Source organism: Rana temporaria, chromosome 6, assembly GCF_905171775.1.
Source record: "Rana temporaria chromosome 6, aRanTem1.1, whole genome shotgun sequence".
NCBI classification, from domain to species: domain Eukaryota; kingdom Metazoa; phylum Chordata; class Amphibia; order Anura; family Ranidae; genus Rana; species Rana temporaria.
In genome coordinates, this window is record NC_053494.1 from 31,308,216 (window position 1) to 31,326,274 (window position 18,059).

Genomic DNA, 18,059 nt, shown 5'->3' on the forward strand with positions numbered 1-18,059 from the left:
GGATAAAAAAATCCCATAATTCTCCTTTAAAGAACATAGAATTCAGCAGAAAATAGAATTAAAGCCTTTTTTTACTCGTGTGCCCTATTGGAGAGATTTACCTCCACTTCCTGTCACATAGCCAAGCCAGAAAATGAGAGGAAATCCCTCCAAAGTAAGGGAATGTCTTGTTGTCACCAGAACTATTGCCACCATTGGCAGATTTCTCCTCATTTCCTGTTGTGGTGACAACCCAAAATTTAGGATTTTCTTTCACTTTTACTCTCAGTGATAACGATAAACAGGACAATAGAGAGGGGGAATCTTTCTGAAAGATGTCTTCATCCCTCTCCACTGTCCAAAACTAAAAAAAGTTTTGCCTTTAGTTCTGCTGATGATAATACCGATACTAAAAACTGGTTAAATTGATCGGTTGAACCTTTTCAGTGTATCTCGATCTTTTACTGAAGTGCATCTTCCATCTGCAAATGACTGTTTGAAAATAAGAGTGTTTAATTCATTTCTTTTTATAAAAGATGGATAGAAATCTTCTCAGATCAATCTGTAGCGCTCTGATCCCTCTTGTTTGCCATCTTGCTCTCCATTTAGCTGCCTCTCCCCTAATGACAGTAAATATAACCAGATAATTTCCCTCTGTGGGCTCCGCCACAGCCGCACCACCTCCCCCAGGCCTCGCCCCAGAGACTGTTTGTTCAGAACAAATAGCGGTTGTTCCTGCTGCCTGCGCTTGTCGCTGAGCCACTTGGGAATGCCGTTACCTGTTCAGATAATCACCCTTTCCTGGCCTGTCATGCACAATCGCCTTACTTCCAATATAAAAGCAACTCCATACATTGTACAGAATCCAGGAAAATCCGATCCCCTACTGAAAATCTATAGTCAGTGATCGCTGGGTATTATATAGGATCAGCACCGTCTGATCCCATCCTCATAATCTACAGTCAGTGATCGCTGGGTATTATATAGGATCAGCACCGTCTGACCCCATCCTCATAATCTACAGTCAGTGATCGCTGGGTATTATATAGGATCAGCACCGTCTGATCCCATCCTCATAATCTACAGTCAGTGATCGCTGGGTATTATATAGGATCAGCACCGTCTGACCCCATCCTCATAATCTACAGTCAGTGATCGCTGGGTATTAAATATGATCTGCACCGTCTGATCCCATCCTCATAATCTACAGTCAGTGATCGCTGGGTATTATATAGGATCTGCACCGTCTGATCCCATCCTCATAATCTACAGTCAGTGATCGCTGGGTATTATATAGGATCTGCACCGTCTGACCCCATCCTCATAATCTACAGTCAGTGATCGCTGGGTATTATATAGGATCTGCACCATCTGATCCCATCCTCATAATCTACAGTCAGTGATCGCTGGGTATTATATAGGATCAGCACCGTCTGATCCCATCCTCATAATCTACAGTCAGTGATCGCTGGGTATTATATAGGATCAGCACCGTCTGACCCCATCCTCATAATCTACAGTCAGTGATCGCTGGGTATTATATAGGATCTGCACCGTCTGACCCCATCCTCATAATCTACAGTCAGTGATCGCTGGGTATTATATAGGATCAGCACCGTCTGATCCCATCCTCATAATCTACAGTCAGTGATCGTTGGGTATTATATAGGATCTGCACCGTCTGATCCCATCCTCATAATCTACAGTCAGTGATCGCTGGGTATTATATAGGATCAGCACCGTCTGACCCCATCCTCATAATCTACAGTCAGTGATCGCTGGGTATTATATAGGATCTGCACCGTCTGATCCCATCCTCATAATCTACAGTCAGTGATCGCTGGGTATTATATAGGATCAGCACCGTCTGATCCCATCCTCATAATCTACAGTCAGTGATCGCTGGGTATTATATAGGATCAGCACCGTCTGACCCCATCCTCATAATCTACAGTCAGTGATCGCTGGGTATTATATAGGCATACCTCCCAACTGTCACTGATTTCAAGGGACTGTCCCTGATTTGGAGCAATGTCCCTCTGTCCCTCATTCCTCCTCATTTGTCCCTCATTCCTCCTCATTTTGGTCTGGTCTATATAGATGTGTACAAAATGCACCTTTTATCTATCAAACAGTGTTTCCAGCGCTAAACCTTTCATCTGATTTCTAAATTGTTGCATTTGCATAAGCCAATAAAAAGTAATAGTAGTGGTAAAAAACTTACTTGTGGGTTTAACCAATCTTGTTTTTTTTTTGTACAATTCTCCTTTAAGGGGCGTGACAAGGGGTGTGTCCTATGCCTGCATACTTTTACCGATAGGTGTCCCTCATTCCCATCTCAAAAAGTTGGGAGGTATGATATAGGATCAGCACTACCTGATCCCATCCTCATAATATACAGTCAGTGATCTCTGCATTATTCCATAGGCAAGATCTGAATTCCGGTTTTGCAGTGTTTCACAGTGGTTGACCCCCTAATTATCTACAGTCAGTGATGTCTGGATATTATATAGAAGCTGCACTGTCTGATCCCATTCTCATAGGCCACAGTCAGTGATCTCTGGATTATTCCATATGCAGGATCGGCTTCCTGCTTTGCAGTGCTACACAATGGCTGATCCCCTCACAATAATCCACATTCAGTGATCTCTGGATTTATATATATAAGCAGCACTGTCTGATACCATCCTTATAGACTACATTCAGTGATCTCTGTATTATTCCATAGGCGTGTTTGGTGTGCTCCTACACCTTTTAGGAGGGGTGGCTCCCCTTCAGTCCACCTGCCCTCATCTATCCATTAGAATGCATGTGCCTCCACTGTGGGGACACTCAGGCCCGGATTCACGTAGCACTTACGCCGACGTATCTCGAGATACGCCGCGTAAGTGTAACGATGCGCCGTCGTATCTGTGCGCTGTGCCCATAGAACTAGATAAGCCTGAAAATAGGCTTCTTACGACCGACGTAACTTGCCTACGCTGGCGTATCTTGGGCGCATATTTACGCTGGAGGCATATGGGAAATTCGATTCCCATATGCAAATGAGTGAGATACACCGATTCACGTACGTACTTGCGCCCGGCGCATTAATATACACTGTTTACGTAAGTCGTACGTCCGGCGTAAGGTTAAGCTTCATAAAGCAGGGGTAAGTCATGTTAAGGTATGGACCAGGGAACAGCCGTCGTATTTTACGTTGTTTACGTAGTAGTACGTGAATAGGGTTGGGCGTAGGTTATGTCATGTCGTAGGCAGTGATTCGACGTATCTTATGGAGTATTTACGACGTGATTCTGACGCATGCGTACTGGGATGCGTCCAGGGGACGGCGCATGCGCCGATCGTTCGGCCCATCATTTGCATGGGGTCACGGTTCATTTAAATGGATCACGCCCACCTTCCACCTACTTTGAATTAGGCGGGCTTACACCGACGATTTTACGTTACGCCGGCGCAACGTTGGGAGCATTTGCATTGTGAATTGGGTGCCTGCCTCTCTGCTTTACGTCGGCGTAGCGCATATGAGATGCGCTACGCCCGCCTAAAAATGCGCCAATCTACCTGAATCCAGCCCATATTGTTTAGTGTTAGGACCACAGATTACAGGGTGCCTTGGCGCGGCTCTGTGGCTCACGCATGCGGACAAAACCCTTGTTTTTAACGCATACTGTTAGACAGATTTATTGGTTGTTCTGTGAGCTGGTCGGTAAGTAGACTGGGTTTTTCCCTGGGCATTCCCCAGGTTTTGTTGTTATTATTCCATAGGCAGTTTCAGCTTCCTGCTTTGCAGTGCTACACAATGGCTGATCCCCTCACAATAATTCACAGTCAGTGATCTCTTGATAAAATATATAAGCAGCATGGTCTGATCCTGTCTTGATGATCTACAGTCATTGATCACTGGATATTGTATAGATTGAAGCACCACTGGCTGGTCCTGCCCTATAATTTACAGTTAGTGGTTACTGGATCTTTTATAAAAGCAGAACAGTGTGATCCTGTCCCTATAGACACACACAGTGCTACCTGGAGCTGGCCTGCTTACAGATATTCTACTTTCCCTGTAATAGCTGATTTGCAGGAGGTGACAACTCCCCTGGGATGTGCGGCAGGATCAGATCACCTGGCAATTTAGTCAGGATGCAGGAGATACAATGGCGGTCAGGCCTCTCACACTGGTGTGCTCTCCTGCAGACCTGCACAGAACAGTGTATGTACCTACCTAATGTACTGCTAGAATTATTAACACACATCAAACTTCAAACAAGGCCTGATGTCGCGTACACAGGACCGTTTTTCAGGTTGTAAAAAATGACGTTTTTTTTTTATGTCATTAAAAACGATCGTGTGTGGGCTCCAGAACATTTTTCACGATGTAAAAAATGGGCATTATAAATTTAGAACATGCTCTAATTTTTCACGATGGGCCAGATTCTGGTAGAATGACGTAAAACTGCGGCGGCGTAACGTATGTCATTTACGTTATGCCGCCGCAAGTTTTACAGGCAAGTGCTTTATTCTCAAATAACTTGCCTGTAAAGTTGCGGCGGCGTAGCATAAATCCCCCGGCGCATTTAAGATCCAACAGCGTAAGAGCCTTACGCCTGTCGGATCTAATGGTTATCTATGCGTAACTGATTCTAAGAATCAGTCGCATAGATACGACGGCCCAGATTAGAACTTACGACGGCGCACATTGCGTTGCGCCGTCGTAAGCCCTTTGAGAATCTGGGCCGATATTTTGAACGTTGTCGTTTTTAACGTGGTAAAAAATGGTCGTGTGTGGGCTTTAACGACGTGAAAAAAAATGCGCATGCTTAGAAGCAAGTTATGAGACGGAGGCGCTCGTTCTGGTAAAACTATCGTTCATAATGGAGTAAGCACATTCATCACGCTGTAACAGACAGAAAAGCGCAAATTGTCTTTTACTAACATGAAATCAGCAAAAGCAGCCCCAAGGGTGGCGCCATCCGAATGGAACTTCCCCTTTATAGTGCCGTCGTACGTGTTGTACGTCACCGCGCTTTGCACGATCGTGTGGCAAGGCCGTTTTAACGATCAGGTTGAAAATAACGTAGTTTACAGGCCATTTATCTAGCATTGAATTCAGCTCACCATTAACAGTTATGTTTAACAAGCAATGGGCAACTGCAACAACCTATAATAACCAATGGGGAAAATAACTTTAACTTGGATGACTACCATAGAATAAAATCCTGCTCAGGCATAGCTGCCAACTGTCCTGGATTTGGAGGGACTGTCCCGGATTTGGCGGACTGTCCCGGATTTGGCGGGACTGTCCCGGATTTGGCGGGACTGTCCCGGATTTGGAGGGACTGTCCCGGATTTGGCGGGACAGTCCCAGATTTGGAACACAGTCCCACTGTCCCTCTTTCCTCCTCATGTGTCCTTCATTTTGGTCTGATCGATATAGTTGTATATAAAGTGCACTATTTATCGATCAAAAAGTGTTTGTTTCACTTTTCTAAACCTTTCATCCAATTTCTAAATTGCTGCAATTGTAAATCCTGAAAGCCGATATAAAGGAATAATAGAGGCAAAAAAAGCACTTGTGGGTTTAACCAATCATTTTTTTTGTACAATTTTCTTTAAAGGGGGTGTGGCAGGGGGTGTGTCCTATGCCTACATACTTTTGTTAGAAGGTGTCCCTCATCCCAATCTCAGAAAGTTAGGAGGTATGTGCTGGGGTTACTGCATTATGCACATCATCATCGATTCCTAAATGTAACTTTTAACAATGTTATTTGGACATAGATAGAAAATGGATTCGCTAGATATATATTTTTTCAATATGTGTAAAAACCTTGTTTCTACATATGTGTAAGATATATATATGGGGTGTCATTGCATAATTATATAGGCAAGCTCGGCTTCCAGCTTTACAATACTACACAATGGTTGTGCTTTGCTGTTTCTTCTTCCAACAATACAAGCCTAGGGGTTACTCTACTCTGCCTCTAGTGGCTAATCTACAAATCTCAATAATTAATGTAATAACAAGTAAAAATATGAAAGGTACAACAACATTTATACGGCAAATAATAATACTGCATTAATAACTCAAAATATTTGTTTACTGAAATTACACTATACAATGTATACACTATATCAGTGGTCTCCAAACTGCGGCCTGAGGGCCGGATGTGGCCCTTTGCTTTTTTTTTTATGATCCTTGGGGCACTATTCCTCCCACTGACACAAGACACTATTCTGCCACTTGACACCAACAATGGGGCACTATTTCTGCCACTGATACCAAAAATTGGGCACTATTCCTCCTTATGATACTAATGATGGGGCACTATTCCTCCCCCTAAAACCAAATAATCCGGCCCTCCTAGACAATAAACTGGCCCTTTTTTTAGTAAGAAAAAGAGCCGCTGCTCCAGGTGTATGATGAGGACCTGAGGTGGAGTGTCCTGTAGAGTGCCGGCCCCGGCCCGCCTCCGTGGGAAACTTGTAAGAAAAGAAATGGCTGCACATCCAGGAATTCCGATTGCCTTTTATTGTTCAAAGTAATAACACCAACACAAGGTCACGTAGACGCGTTTCACACAAACATCTTGTGCTTAATCAATGATTAAGCACAAGATATTTGTGTGAAACGCATCTACGTGACCAAGTGTTTGGGTCTTTGGTGTTATCACTTTGAACAATAAAAGGCAATCGTAATTTTAATCGGAATGTGCAGGCATTTCTTTTCTTACAAGGCCCTTTGTTTAGAATGTTTGGAGACCCCTGCACTATATGGTTAAATACACTATATGGATAAAGATGAGTGTAATGAGGTGGTTTAGGTTTCTGTACTCACAATCCATACATACTGAGCAGCAAATTGATAGCCTTTGCACACGCCTGGCCTTCACATACTGCAACGCCATCTCCCTAGTTGTCATGATTCTCCCTACAGAATTCTATAGGCCTTATAATTGGCACAAGGAGACAGAAGGAAGTGTGTTGCTATGAGCAAATAGCTGCTGAATCTCTCTGAATGTGACACTCACAATCCACCAATATGGGATTACTGATCTCTCCCTTTAAATGAAGGTGTGACCGCTGCCAGAGCAGATCATGTGACCGCGCCAAACCGCTGACAACACAGGGAGCCATCTCTGTAAAATAAATACATAAACCATACAATCATATCTATCAGTCAGCTGTAAAAATAATAGCTGGGGCGCCATTGTATTATTTTCTTGGTACTCGTCTCAGTAGTAGATCTTAGATGGGTGTCGGAGAGCCAGAGGAACGTGCAATCATTTTGCTTTGTGGCTCCATTATATATATATATATATATATATATATATATATATATATATATATATATATATATATATATATATATATATAGAGTGACTGCCTTTCCTTTACATGAATCTGCAGCAGGGAAACTGGTGGACCTCCAGCTGTTGCAGAACTACAAGTCCCATCATGCCTCTGCTTATGGGAGTCATGCTTGTAACTGTCAGCCTTGCAATGCCTCATGGGAATTGTAGTCCTGCAACAGCTGGAGGGCCACCAGTTTGAGACCCCTGATCTACAGTATAATAGCTGGATTCAGGTACATGTGCCTAACGTTAGGCAGGTGTAGCGTATCTCATATATACGCTATGCCGCTGTAAGTTAGAGAGGCAAGTGCTGTATTCACAAAGCACTTGCGTCCTAAGTTACCGCGGCGTAGCGTAAATGTGCCGGCGTAAGCGTGCCTAATTCAAATTGTGAAGAGGTGGGCGTGTTTTATGTAAATAAAGCATGACCCCACTTAAATGACGTTTTGAACGAACGGCATGCGCCGTCCGTGGACTTATCCCAGTGTGCATGCTCCAAATTACGCCGCAAAGACCTATTGGTTTCGACGTGAACGTAAATTACGCCCAGCCCCATTCACGGACGACTTACGCAAACGACCTAAAAATTTGACGCGGTTCTGATGTCCATACTTAACATTGGCTGCGCCATCTTTTTGGTGGAATATCTTTAGGCCTGAAAACGCCTTACGTAAACGGTGTATCTTTACTGCGACGGGCAAGCGTACGTTCGTGAATAGGCGTATCTCGCTGATTTACGCATTCTAGGCGTAAATCTGCGTACACGCCCCTAGCGGCCGGCGTAAATAGACAGCTAAGATACGCCGGCGCCGGCAGTCGTATCTTAGCTAGATTTAAGTGTATCTCAATTTGAGAATACAATTAAATATACGACAGCGCAGATTCAGAGTTACGACGGCGTATCTACTGATACGCCGGCGTAACTCTACCTGAATCTAGCTATATGTGTTTTTAGTTTAGACTTGCAATGATTATAAGTAATGTGTACAAATAAATTACTCCCATTTGGTCTGTTAAATATTACATTGGAAGCGTTTTATTATATCTGTTAAACAAGTCCAAAATAATATCTGTTCAGCCAGCCAAAAATCTCGTGAGCTGATAACTACTTGTATTCTCTACCTCTGGCCATACATTATACTATCTGATTGTACACGCTCTTTTAGATTTACCAAAACTATGTAATTTGAGGATAAACCTAAACATGGCATTGCATTTGTATCAAATCACGCAGGCCCTTGCACTACAATGTTTATGGTAGATCTAAGGATGTTTGGGAACTACATTTCCCATGATGCTTATGCAGTCTGCAGTTTAGTTGAGCATCTTGGGAAATGTAGTTCCAAAACATCTGGGGTGCCAAGGTTCGCCATCACTGCCTTATAAAAAAAACAGAACCCCCCAGTTACAATTATCCCTAGTAATGGAGTAGAACTACAGATCCCAACAGAACCCCCCAGTTATAATTATCCCTAGTAATGGAGTAGAACTACAGATCCCAACAGAACCCCCCAGTTATAGTTATCCCTAGTAATGGAGTAGAACTACAGATCCCAACAGAACCCCCAGTTATAGTTATCCCTAGTAATGGAGTAGAACTACAGATCCCAACAGAACCCCCCAGTTACAGTTATCCCTAGTAATGGAGTAGAACTACAGATCCCAACAGAACCCCCCAGTTACAGTTATCCCTAGTAATGGAGTAGAACTACAGATCCCAACAGAACCCCCCAGTTACAGTTATCCCTAGTAATGGAGTAGAACTACAGATCCCAACAGAACCCCCCAGTTACAGTTATCCCTAGTAATGGAGTAGAACTACAGATCCCAACAGAACCCCCAGTTATAGTTATCCCTAGTAATGGAGTAGAACTACAGATCCCAACAGAACCCCCCAGTTACAGTTATCCCTAGTAATGGAGTAGAACTACAGATCCCAACAGAACCCCCCAGTTACAGTTATCCCTAGTAATGGAGTAGAACTACAGATCCCAACAGAACCCCCCAGTTACAGTTATCCCTAGTAATGGAGTAGAACTACAGATCCCAGCATGCTGTATTGTCACTGCCTGCAAGTAAGATTAAGGTTATACAAATCTATACTTTACGTATTCTTTTTTGCAGGCAGTGACAATACAACATACTGGGATCTGTAGTTCTACTCCATTAGTAGGGATAAATGTAACCAATCTATTAGCAACGCAGAGAATCTATCTTTTTTTAACCCATATAAGGTAAGATTATACAGATCCATACATTCTTGTTTACAATACAGCAAGCTGGGATCTGTAGGGATAAATGTGACCAACCCATAAGCAATGCAGAGAATTTATCATTTAATTTAATTTTGTTTGTATTTCTATAGTTATAAGAATACAATTTTTTTTTTAATAAAACGTAGCCCATAAAAGGTAAGATTATACAGATCCCTACTGTACTTTACAATACAGCATGCTGGGATCTGTAGTTCTACTCCATTCAAAGGGATAAATGTAACCAATCCATAATCAATACAGATAATTTCTCATTTAATTGTGTATTTCTATAGCTAAATAAATACAAAATGATGAATAAATGAAAAATGGAGCCTCTATAAAAGGGGTCTCCAAACTTTTTCAAACAAAGGGCCAGTTTATTTTCCTTCAGACTTTAGGGGGGCCGGATTGTGGCCAACAGGGGCAGAAAATGTCTGGCCCATCATCAGTGAGAATAAATATGGCCTCAGGGTTGGTGGTCAATAGGAGAGGAGTGGTGCCCCTATTAGTAGGAGGAATAGTGTCCTATCATTGGTATCCATAGAATAAATAATGCCTTATTGTTGGTGTCAGTGGGAGTAATAGTTCCTTATATCGGTGGAAGGAATAGTTCCTTATATCAGTGGAAGGAATAGTTTCTTTATATCAGTGGGAGTAATAGTTCCTTATATCAGTGGAAGAAATAGTGCCCCAAGGGCCGGATAAAGGCTACCGAAGGGCCACATCTGGCCCTCCGGCCGCAGTCTAGAATCTGGAGACTCCTGCTCTATAAGGTAAGATTATATAGATTCTTACTGTACATTTTTACACATTTCCTTTACAGTCAGGGACAATACAGCATGCTGGGATCTGTAGTTCTTCATTGGTAGGAATGAATGTTTGCCAATCCATACGCCATGCACAGAATCTATAATAAAATGTTCTACTTCTATAGCTATAGAAAGTTTTTATTAAATTAAAAATGTTGTCCCTATTCATGTTTACAATACAGCATGCTGGGATTTGTAGTTTTAATCCATTAGTATAAATGAGTGTTACCAATCCATAAGTCATGCAGAGAATTATTTCTACGGCTATAGAAATACAAAATGAAAATGAAATGATGTTGTCCCTATTCTTGTTTACAATACAGCATGCTGGGATTTGTAGTTCTACTCCATTAGTAGAAATGAGTGTTACCAATCCATAAGTCATGCAGAGAATTATTTATACAGAAATATAAAATTAAAACTAAAAGAGAAATGTAGTTCCTACAAGGTAAGATTATATAGATCAATACATATGTACACATTTTCTTTACAGTCATCCTTCATTAGTAGGAATGAATGTTGCCATCCATACCCCATGCAGAGAATCAATAATACAATTTTGTACTTCTATAGAATACAGAATTAAAATGAAATGATTCAAATGCTGTTCCTATTCTTGTTTGCAAGACAGCATGCTGGGATTTGTAGTTCTACTCCATTGGTATAAATGAATGTTTCCAATCCATCAGCCATGCAGAGAATCTTTACAGTCAGGGAGAACAGAGCATGCTGGGATTTGTAGTTCTACTCCATTGGTAGAAATGAATGTTTCCAATCCATCAGCCATGCAGAGAATCTTTACAGTCAGGGAGAACAGAGCATGCTGGGATTTGTAGTTCTACTCTATAGGTAGAAGTGAATGTTTCCAATCCATAAGCGAATCTATAATATAATTCTGTACTTACTACAGCTATAGAAATAACTAAAAACCTAAATGAACTGATGGAAATGTAGTCCTTATAAGGTAAGACTAATACAGATCTTACTGTACCATATGGTTTACAATACAGCATGCTGGGATCTGTAGTTCTACTCCATAGGTAGAAGTGAATGTTTCCAATCCATAAGCGATGCAAAGAATCTATAATATAATTCTGTACTTACTACAGCTATAGAAATAACTAAAAACCTAAATGAACTGATGGAAATGTAGTCCTTATAAGGTAAGACGAATACAGATCTTACTGTACCGTATGGTTTACAATACAGCATGCTGGGATCTGTAGTTCTACTCCATGAGTAGAAATTAGTGTTACCAATGCATAAGTCATGCAGAGAATTATTTCTACAGAAATATAAAATGAAAATGAAATGAAAAATGTAGTTCCTACAAGGTAAGATTATATAGATCAGGTAAATACTTTACATATTTACACATTTTCTTTACAGTCAGGGAGTGGACATTACAGCATCAGTCGTGCTTCATTAGTAGGAATGAATGTTGACAGCCCATTCCGCATGCAGAGAATCAATAAAAGGGGCGGACTGACAACTCATGGGGCCCCCGGGCAATAGAAGATTATGGGGCCCCTGGGCTTACAGACGACCACCACGCCAGGAGGCAGTGCAGAGGCGGGGCAGCTAAAATCTCGGGAGTTTTTTACATCAAAAGCATGTCGGTTTCGGACATATCAGGGACAGATCTAAAAAAAACATTGATTTTTACATACTGTCCCTGGTAACCCTGATGGGGCCCCCTAGTGGCATGGGGCCCTCGGCAGTGCCCGAGTGACTCAATGGTCAGTCCACCCCTGATCAATAATACAACTTTGTACTTCTATAGAATACAGAATTAAAATGAAATGATTCAAATGTTATTCCTATTCTTGTTTACAGGACAACATGCTGGGATTTGTAGTTCTACTCCATTGGTCGAAATTAATGTTTCCAATCCATCAGCCATGCAAAGAATCTATAATAATTGTGTACTTACTACAGCTATAGAAATAACTAAAAACTTAAATGAACTGATGGAAATGTAGTCCTTATAAGGTAAGACTAATACAGATCTTACTGTACCGTATGGTTTATAATACAACATGCTGGGATCTGTAGTTCTATTCCATTTGTAGAAATGAGAGTTACCAATCTATATGTAATGCAGATAATCTGTATAGAAATAATAATAATAATAATGTAATTTTGTATTTCTGTAGCTATATAAATACAAAATAAAATTATATAAATACAAATGTCGCCCCTGCAAGCTAACATTCATATTGATCAATACTGGGCCCCATATTTTCTTTACAGTCAGGGACAATACAGCATGCTGGGATCTGTAGTTCTCCTCCATTCGTAGAAATGAGTGTTACCAATCTATATGCAATGCAGAGAATCAATATAATAATAATAACAATAATGAAATTTTGTATTTCTATATTTCTATAAATACTAAATAAAATGAGATGATACAAATGTTGCCCCTATAAGGTAACATTCATACTGATCCATACAGGGCCCATATTTTCTATACAGTCAGGGACAATGGAGTATGCTGGGATTTGTAGTTCTCCATTAGTAGAAATGAGTGTTATGCCCTGTACACACGATCGGTCCATCTGATGAGAACAGACCGATGGACCGATGAAGCTGACTGATGGTCAGTCGCACCTACACACCATCGGTTAAAAAAAAACGATCGTGTCAGAACGCGGTGACGTAAAACACAACGACATGCTGAAAAAAAGTTCAATGCTTCCAAGCATGCGTCGACTTGATTCTGAGCATGCGCGGATTTTTAATCGATGGACGTGCCTACTAACGATCGGTTTTTAACTATCGGTTAGATTTAAAAAAAGTTGGCTTTTTTTTAACCGATGGATAAATAACCGATGGGGCCCACACACGATCGGTTTAGACCGATGAAACCGGTCCATCAGACCGTTCTCATCGGTTTAATCGATCGTGTGTACGCGGCCTGAGTGTTACCAATGTATATGCAGAGAATCTATATTATAATAATAATAATAATGTAATTTTGTATTTCTGTAGCTATATAAATACAAAAAAAAAAATGAGATGATACAAATGTCGCCCCTACAAGGTAACATACTGATCCATACTGGGCCCTATATTTTCTGTACAGTCAGGGACAATGAAGTATGCTGGGATCTGTAGTTCTCCTCCATTCGTAGAAATGAATGTTACCATCTACATGCAATGCAATCTATATAATAATAATAATACTATTAATAATGTAAATTTGTATTTCTATAGCTATATAAATACAAAATAAAATTATATAAATACAAATGTCGCCCCTACAAGCTAACATTCATATTGATCAATACTGGGCCCCATATTTTCTTTACAGTCAGGGACAATACAGCATGCTGGGATCTGTAGTTCTCCTCCATTCGTAGAAATGAGTGTTACCAATCTATATGCAATGCAGAGAATCTATATTATAATAATAATAACAACAATAATGTAATTTTGTATTTATATAAATACTAAATAAAATGAGATGATACAAATGTTGCCCCTATAAGGTAACATACTGATCCATACAGGGCCCATATTTTCTATACAGCCAGGGACAATGGAGTATGCTGGGATCTGTAGTTCTCCTTTATTCGTAGAAATGAATGTTACCATCTACATGCAATGCAATCTATATAATAATAATACTATTAATATTAATAATGTAAATTTGTATTTCTATAGCTATATAAATACAAAATAAAAGGTAATGATACAAATGTCGCCCCTACAAGGCAACTTTCATAATGATCCATACAGGGCCCCATATTTTCTGTATGGAGTATGCTGGGATCTGTAGTTCTCCTCCATTCGTAGAGCATACAGAGGATCTCCCATCACTTGGTGACGAGTTGCGCAGTTGTTAATTGCTGTGACCGATGTGATGAGTGCTGAGCTCTCCTCACCTGAGATGGAAGTCCCGGGGATGACAGGCGGTGGGTGATGCTCGGACTCCTCGGTGATATGATCATCACATCTACATTCACCTGCTGCCTCTGCCACCCTACCTCCCTGGGGAGTTCAGACCTTTAAACATATCCTTGACATCTCATTGGCTGCCGGTTGCCTGGTTCCCTTTCTCCACGCCATCCAATGGGCTGACGAGGATTGTGGAACCGTCCAGGGGATTGTCTGTAAACTCCTCCCCCTGTGCTGTAGGCGGAGAGGGGCCGTGTGCGCTGCTTCCAGGGCAGAAGGAATGTGACTGTTGGGTGACGGTTCCTGGAGAGTCCTGAGGCTTTTATTCTACGTATTGTCCTGTAGAATGGAGAAGGTCCATTCATTTATATCCCATAGATAGACTATCACTGCATCCTGGTCTGTCTTATTATAGCAGTGAGCGTTTCTATTCATTTATATCTCATAGATATGGATATAGATAGACTATGGGCCAGATTCTCGATAGAGATACGCCGGCGTATCGCCTGATACGCCGTCGTATCTCTGAGTCTGCCCGTCGTATCTATGCGCCTGATTCATAGAATCAGTTACGCATAGATAACCATTAGATCCGACAGGCGTAAGGCTCTTACGCTGTCGGATGTTAAATGCAATTTTTTTTTCGCCGCTAGGTGTCGCCGACGTCGTTTTCCCGATCGAGTATGCAAATTAGCAAAATACGCGAATTCCCGAACGTACGCCCGACCGACGCAGTGAAGTTACGACGTTTACGTAAGATTTGCGACGCGTAAAGTTGCCCCTGGGTATATGAGGCGCAGTCAATGTTAAGTATGGCCGTCGTTCCCGCGTCGAAATTTGAAAATTTACGTCGTTTGCGTAAGTCGTCCGTGAATGGCGCTGGACGCCATTTACGTTAACGTCGAAACCAATGACGTCCTTGCGACGTCATTTAGCGCAATGCACGTCGGGAAATTTTTGGGACGGCGCATGCGCCGTACGTTCGGCGCGGGAACGCGCCTAATTTAAATGATCCACGCCCCCTACCCGGATCATTTGAATTAGGCGGGCTAGCGCCGGAGGATTTACGCTACGCCGCCGCATCTTTACAGGCAAGTGCTTTGTGAATCAAGCACTTGCCCGTAAAACTTGCGGTGGCGTAACGTAAATGAGATACGTTACGCCACCGCAAAGATGCGGCGATCTACAAGAATCTGGCCCTTACACTGCATCCTGGTCTGTCGTATATTATAACAATGAGCATCTCCATTCATTTATCTCCCACAGATACAGTGCCAAAAAAAAGTATTTATACTTGTCCACATGTTGTCATGTTCAGGGGCGGACAGATAACTCATGGGGCCCCTGGGCAATAGAAGATTATGGGACCCCTGGGCTTACAGATGGCCACCAAGCCAGGAGGCAGTGCAGAGGCGGGGCAGCTAAAATCCCGGGATTTTCACATCAAAAGCACGTCGGTTTCGGACATATCAGGGACAGATGTAAAAAAAAACACAGATTTTTCCATACTGTCCCTGGTTTTACTGAGGCTGGCAACCCCGATGGGGCCCCCTAGTGACATGGGGCCCTCGGTCAGTGCCCGAGTGCCTCAATGGTCAGTCCGCCCCTGGTCATGTTACAACCAAAAACATAAATGTATTTTATTGGGATTTTATGTGATAGACCAACACAAAGTGGCACATAATTGTCAAGTGAAAGGAAAATAATAAATGACTTTACATTTTTTTTTTTTTACAAATAAATATGTGAAAAGTGTGCAGTGCATTTGTATTCATCTGCAAGTCTTTTTGGGGATGTCTCTACCAGCTTTATACCGTGTTTACCCAAAAATAAAACCGGCTAATTTTGGCTACAAATAACACACTAGGGCTTATTTTCAGGGGATGTCTTATTTATTTATGGTGTGCACAAAAAAGTTCCTCCCCCTGTCAGCTCAGGAGTCAGCATTGTGAAATTCTGTAATCCCAAAAATAAACCTTAACCACTTGCTTACTGGGCACATATACCCCCTTCCTGCCCAGGCGAAAATTTCAGCTTACGGCACAGCGTCGCTTTAACTGACAATTTCGCGGTAGTGCGACGTGGCTCCCAAACAAAATTGACGTCCTTTTTCCCCCACAAATAGAGCTTTCTTTTGGTGGTATTTGATCACCTCTGCGGTTTTTAATTTTTGTGCTATCAACAAAAAAATGAAGGAAATTTTGAAAAAAATCGCAATAAGCGTATAGTGACTAGTTTGCGCAAAACAAAAAGGGGTAAAATAGGCCAGAAATAGACAATTACTGCATCTAAGGACTGATATACTGCAATATATTACATTTTATTATGACTTTTATTTGCTAAATATCAGTGTAACAAACGATTGCTATTTTTCTTAACTATCTTTAATCTGTGGTTACTCCTTATTTGTATCTGTGTGCTTCTGATCTCCTGCAGCCTCTTTCATCCACTTCTTGTCAGGACCAGCTTCCTGATAGCTAATGTGTTTCAGCGCGGCTGTTTATAGTCTGCACAATAGAAACATGTAAAAGGTGACAACACAGGAGCCCCATAGGGACCCTTACCTCATAACAGGAAGTAACTCAATAGGGACATTCATGGTTGGATCACCTGATATCATTTTGATTAAAACTGTAGATTTAAAAATACTAAAAACATCTTTTGAATTTTTTTTTTTAAAGTGTTAAAGTTTATATGAGAAATTAGTGACTGGGTTTAAATCTACTTTAGCCCTGGTTCACACTGGGTACGATTTGGAACGATTTGAGATGCGATTTGACATGTCAAATCGCATCTCAAATCGGCGTCAATTGTCGGCAATGGCACTGTCCTAATCAGTGCGACGCCGCATCTGTGATTTCAAAAAGTAGTTCCTGTACTACTTTTTGCGATTTCGGGCCGGGATTTACATTAAATTGCGGCCGAAATCGCTGCAAAATCACGGCAAAATCGCAGCCATAAAATCGCGCATTTTACCGCGATTTTGAATTCGCAGCAGTGTGAACCTAGGCTCAGGCTCCATTCACACTAGCGCAACTTGTCATGCGACTTTGGGCATGACAAGTCGCAGCCATTCTTGACCAGTTCAGATCGGTGCGACTTAAAGTCACAGCAATTTTGAAAAGGGGCCTGCACTACTTTGGTGGGACTTTTGATGTGACTTAGATCCATTGGCCCGGATTCACAAAGCACTTACGCCAACGTATCTCGAGATACGCCACGTAAGTGCAAATATGCGCCGTCGTATCTATGCGCCGTGCCCACAAACGGAGATACGCCTGAAAATAGGCTTCATCGGACCGACTTAACTTTCCTACGCCGGCGTAGAGTGGGCGCATATTTGCGCTGGACGTATTTAGCGCACCCATGGATTTTATATTCACATATGCAAATGAGGGAGATACGCCGATTCACGAACGTACGTTCGTCCGACGCAGTGCGCGTAAAGTCATACGTCCGGGCATAAAGTTTTGCCCCATAAAGCAGGTGTAACTCAGCAGCATCCATGCAAATGGCTGCACCAGGGAACACAAGCCGACATATTTTACGTAGGACGTGAATATGACTAGGCGTAGGTTACGTTCACGCCGTAGGCAGTGATCCGGCGTATCTTAGGGAGTAGTTCTGACGTGATTTTGAGCATGCGCACTGGGTTGCGTCCACGGGACGGCGCATGCGCCGTTCATTATACGTATCTGTCTGAGACTCAGCCCATCATTTGCATGGGGTCACGCCTCATTTGCATGACTCACGCCCACTTC

At 42.0% G+C, this 18,059-nt stretch overlaps 1 protein-coding gene across 1 annotated transcript in view; it reads right to left on the reverse strand.

The window, feature by feature from the left end:
• LOC120943347 (forkhead box protein J1.2-like) overlaps positions 1–14,415 on the reverse strand; it is a 31,115-nt gene extending 16,700 nt beyond the window's left edge. The window contains exon 1 of the mRNA XM_040356588.1: positions 14,286–14,415. The gene's annotated coding sequence lies outside the window, so the exon portion shown is untranslated. The remainder of the gene's footprint in view (positions 1–14,285) is intronic.
• Between the last annotated feature and the right edge of the window lie 3,644 nt (positions 14,416–18,059).